This window comes from Ptychodera flava, chromosome 13 (assembly GCF_041260155.1).
Source record: "Ptychodera flava strain L36383 chromosome 13, AS_Pfla_20210202, whole genome shotgun sequence".
In the NCBI taxonomy this organism is placed as follows: Eukaryota; Metazoa; Hemichordata; class Enteropneusta; family Ptychoderidae; genus Ptychodera; species Ptychodera flava.
In genome coordinates this window covers 11,653,502-11,659,501 of record NC_091940.1, presented here as the reverse complement: position 1 = coordinate 11,659,501, position 6,000 = coordinate 11,653,502, and positions in this window count along the sequence as shown.

Below are 6,000 nucleotides of genomic sequence, written 5' to 3'. Positions count from 1 at the left end.
AGGAATCAAATGAGTAAACAGAAAATAAGATAAACACAAATTGAGTGAAATGGAAAGTCAATGATAAAATCAGCATAAATCACTAAAACACACAGCCAAACTGAATATAACGATCAAGAATGGTTCAAGCATTTGGGAGTGATTTTAAACTATACACCACCTGGCTGGATTCTTTTCGTTTTGTGGGAACTTTGAAATTCTTCTGACAAAAAATTCTTATAACGTATTTGTGATGGGAAGTGGTGGAATATGATGATGAAGTTTATGCTCAGGATTCAAAATGTCTTCAGCAAATTACTAACACAATTTTGTGCGTCTTGTTACCAAAGTGTTAAAGATTCAATAAAGAAAGCGTTTTACTGTCAGACAACGGGTGTATGATTCTAAAAGCTCCTTTCTGCAGAAAATCAATTGTTGCTCTGATTTCCTCAGTAATACTGCCTTGCCACACGATGCAATCATATTCTAATACTGATCGAACTGAGGATATGTAGATACGTCTACGATCGTCAACTGTGGCACCAAATCTACACAAAATAAGAAGTATATGCAGTTTTTGACGTATTTTCACCATGCAATCTACATGGTTATCCCATTTAAAGGGACAAAGTGGGCCATCTTTCAAAAATTTTGTTTGATACGAGATACTACTTTATATTGTTGACATAAGAAACTCAATGAATTAGTGACCATGCATATATTTGAGCCAGGTTTTAGACACGATACATGAAACCATCGTGAAAATGAATTAATGGTCATGACTATTAATTCCTTTTTGCGATGGTTTCATTTAATTTGTCTAAAACCCGGGTCGATTATATATGAATGGTCACATTTATTCACTATCTTTCAACATGTCTAACAATATAAATAGTATCTCGTATCAAATTCATAAAAGATGGCCGACTTTGTCCTTTTAATCTTATTATTAATTGCAAACCGAGACGCTTGAAGTTATCTTCAATTTAATAAATAAACAATTGATTTATTTACCCAGTTTGAAAAGGCAGTTACATAACACACCAAATCGAGAGGGAGACAGTAACAAAGAAGAGGGTAAATGGGGAGTTGGGAAATAGCTTACAGCTAGTCTAGCCCAAACTCTGGAATGATAACTTGTCAGAAACTCAAAGTTAGTAAAGAGGGCTCATGATAACAATAAAATATAGTTCTTTAAAGAAAAAGGAAGAACTGCATTAATTACAATATCGTAGAAAATCACTACATTACTACGTGGCAAAAATGAAATTATCATAGAACATTATGAGGATACTTTGAGTGTCATGTCAATTATCTTCTCATTTCTGAACTTTGATGATACCTGCTAAAAACATTGATCTAATAGATATCTAATTGTACTGAGAAGCATAAGACAGTGTCAAGTGAGTAAACATCTCATTTTGCATAGTTAATGAAGTTATTAGTTGTAGAACACCGGATTATCTGCACAGAATTTGATGAAGATACTGATCTTACAGCTATCTGACAACCATTTAGTAGTGTGAAGTTTATTGAGGGTTCATTTGCATATTTAATGGACTTTGTAATTAGTGATATAACTCTGAAATTATGGAAACAAATTTTATAAAACATGCAACAGATATTGATCTAACAAATATCTAGCTGCAGCGTGAAGCACTAGGCAGTGTCAAGTTAATTAAGGGTTTATTTGTATATTTAATGAACTTTGTAATTAGTGATATTACTCTAAATACAGCATTAAATTTAAAGAAACGTGCTACATATGTTGATCTGATAGATATCTAATTGTTCCATAAAGCATTGAACAATGTCAAGTTAATAAACAGCTAATTTGCACATTAAATACAGTTTTGTAATTAGTTACTCCGAAATTAGTAACTCCTAGAGTACTGTGCTAAAGTAGATATAACCTGCTACAGATATTGATCTGAGAGATATCTGATTGTTCTGGGAAGCAATTAGCATTGTCAGGGCTCGAAATAATTGGTGGCCATGCGTCAAAAGACCTCAAATTATCTCATTTCGACCTCCAGATTCTATTTTTGGTGATCCATCTTGACCACCAAGTTTTCAGCGGTCAAACTAGTACTGCAGAGCTATAAATGTTACACGCCCCACACAGGGTTTAATGTTAGGAGTATTCAGACACACTATAGATTGTCCTCAATAAATACTTTGGCAGTTACGTAGTACACAATTTGTCGGTTCAATCACAATTCCTTTACTGTGGTTCAATGGCAGTCATTCAACAGAAATCCAACTCATTTCTACTCAACTGAATGTGTATTTGGAAAGACAGTGTCTCTCTTTGTTTTACTGTTTACTGCAATGATTATCATCATTAATTTGCAAACGTTACATAACATCGTTTGCAATGCAAATTTCGTCTAGTCACTAGGTGAGATAGGTCAAGGTACGATTCTCTTACATAACATTACAACATTCCAAAAGTATGAAATAATTGTCATCAGCAGCAATTGTCATTACTTGCATGATTACTAAGTTTGTAATTCTGTCAAAACTTAAAATATGTAACACAATTCCTTTGCATATATTACCAGTCAGTCAGTTAGTTAATTAGTTAGTTAGTTAGTTAGTTAGTTACGCAGAGGTCAATAATAGGTCAAGTTGATAAGTTGTGAAATACTGAAATTTTTCTAGTTGATTTTCGGAGCATCCAACATCAACTTAACGACAGTAACAACGTAGCGGCATGATTCCAAAACAAGACGTCAGCCCACTATTACAGACTGTAATATGTACTGCAATACCTGAGCATTTTCAGTTCATATCTGATTCTGGCTGCTAAGATACAGTTTAAGAGTGTAGAGTAAGTACTTCCCCAAACTTCTAGGCAGTAGCTGATATGGGGAAGTATTAATGCTTTGTACAAAAGTTACAAAATGTGTAAAAGGTAAAATGGATCTGAGCCTTTACAACATTCTACACTTCTTGCGAATAATCTTATTTATCTTATCAATATGTTCAGACCAAGAGAGATGCTTATCCAACAAATGCCAACAAAAGGATCAACATCAACTTTTCTGATTTGCTTGTCAAGGATGTAAACAGAACACGAGACACTCAGTTTCTTACGACAGCCTCTAAATATAATAAAATTTGTCTAACTCCTATTATTGTTAATTTGTTGGAATCACACCACATTTGAACATCGTTTAAGTAAGATAATACAGTAGTAAGGTCAATACAATCTGAACCAGAGTAAGTATGGAAAAGATTTGAATCATCAGCAAATAAACGGAAATCGACAAAAACACATAAATTTGGAAGATCATTATATATATTAAAAATAAAATCGGACCCAACACTGATCCTTTAGGAACACCGTGATGAATGCTAGATTTAAACAAATGGAGGACGGTTTGATAAATAGCTTTGTATCTATTGTAGGCAGGGGCCCCTAAACTCACACTACTCAAGTTTTGACAACAAATGTCATGATTTATAGTGTCGAAAGCCTTAGATGTGTGAACAAACTTCCAAATTTTATCATAAGGCTATGAAAAAGGAAGGTAATTCAGATCCATCCGGATCGAATAAATCTACTGTACAACACGTTTGGAATGCTATCGTCAGTTTTGTAGTTTGCCTTGAAATTTGAAAAAAAATATACGAACATCTGTTTTCTTTCAGCTGTTGATGTTGTAACTTCTTAATTTTACTAGTTTTGCTATTGTTCACGTTATTTTTGGTACAGTTTTCCTCTTTCATCATTATTTTTTTTTGCAAAATCTTGTACATTTTACCACCTATCCTATTGATGTACTATCATTCATAAATGATTACATGTATAGCGAATTTGTGTGTACATGTTGGCTGTGGTAAGGTTTTGTATAGTTTAGGTAGAACATTTTGGTTTTTCCTCTTTGTTATGAAAGATTCAGAATTTTGTTACAGAACACTGTCACTAGTAGTAGTATTAACAAAGTTATGTACAATCACGCCGATACTAAACAAAGCATTGGACAGGGGTAAAGAAAATTGTTCTCGGTTCTAATTACATACATTTTCCTAGAAACCCAGGAAGGTAGTTGTATAAATGTAGCCTAATTTTTCTCCCACAGAGTAAACGCAGGAATGGCGGCCATTTTGAATTTTAAATATCGCAAATTGTTGGGTAATTTCTGACGCTATTTTCAGATTTGCACGGATGACCCCCGATTTTGATCGTTTATTTGGTAAGAGAATGGTTGAAAGTTTCATTCAGAAAAGTTTGAGCAAAAGTTTAAATCTTTCACTTTCTAAGCGCATACTACCTTAATGAGACAAGAATGTTACGGATGATAACATGAATATTTTACGAATGATCCAAGAGAAAATGTTCGTTACCAACAGCATTTTGTAGTTTTCTTTGAATTGACAACTAACAATATTGATTGTACAAAATTTCAAAAAATCCAAATATCACCCAATTAGTTATTTAGGGAGAAGGAGATGAAACACTCACTTTTCACTGAAGGAATTCAAAAGAGAAATTCAACTCATTTCATAAAAGGTGACCTAACATAAGTGTCTTTCTTAAATACAGCTTTCTGAAGGTTAGAAACTCGTTTTTCGCTCATGTTCATAATATATCTCCAAGTTTTTGAAAATTTTTATATATCTCCAAACTTTTGAAAATTTTTATTGAAATATTATCATGAAATTTTACATCTAGGGTGTGTCCAAATGCCCTTCATCAGCAAGTTGCTGAATAATGAGCGAAATTTAGGTTATAGTTTCTACCAGTGTTAAAAGCAAGAATAATGGACCCCTATATTGATAGTCACTGACTCTTATACTGATAGTCATTGACTGTTCATTAGTTATAGTTACAGTCACACGTCAATCATCTTGGACTTATTTAAATAGACTCCGGTTCGAGCGGAGGCCAAGGAGTCATTCTACTGTAATTTTGATATGATCACGCTGTGAGTCAAACAAACTTTAATTTCACAAGAGGTATCTTGTGAAGTCAGTATGTAATATCCACGTATAAGAAATAAACGGTGTTATCTTTGAAGATCATGAGCCTCTACACTGTTTCTGTATCACGACGACCTCTCACTAGCTATTCCTCGAAGGGAGACGGTGAGCCTTAATATCAGGATAAGACAAAAGACTGCAAGGTGCGCATTTCACTTGACTTTCTATCGGATCGTGCACGCGGCAAACTTACACTTGCACTGGTTTGGTTTATCAACATAATAAACCGATGATATTCGAACGTCCTGCTATACACTGCAAGATCCGAGGTGCGAACTTTTTACAGATTCCCTTCTCGCTATGTATCGAACTTTAGCGAGTGTAGTGAAGGCAAGGAAGCGAAATATATCAATGCGCAGCGTGTTCGAACATGGAAATATTATACGTATATGCCTCGTATGCCACACTTGGCTTTATTGTGACAAAACAGAGAAACTGAGTGTAAAAATTTTACAGAATGCGTTATACAATATAAACGAACACTTCTAACACATTAAGCTTTCAATTGTGGGGTTAATTTAGCTTCGCTGCACTTCGCAACACGATCTCATTTGCATACAACATTGAACCTCGGTTCTGGAATAAGATGCGTCTTTTATCCGTATGTGCCATCGCTAGAAGCTGTATGCTCGCTTCTGTGTCTCTGTACGCCTGCCTGTCTGTGTGCAGGAATTGTGTTGCGGGTAAAGCGAAAACCATATTATTCGGTCTGTGGTTCAAAATTTCATTCTTGAGATATCGTCGTCTTATGGTCCCTTTCGACAACCACCCCCCCCCCCCCTCCGCTACCTAATCTGCCTAAGAAACTAATGTAGCCAACAACGGTAGAATAGAATAGAATAGAACTTCATCTTTTACCCATAGCCGAATGCAGAAGACTCTGGGACTGGTAATAAAGTTTAAAGCATCTGGTGAAAATATTCGAACCGTATGAAGTTCTCCAAGTCCAATGAGCGAAGCTATGGCCACGATGGCATGAGCGGCAGTTAAAGCCCGTGTAGCAGTAACTCTTGAAATTTGTTGACCTGAAAG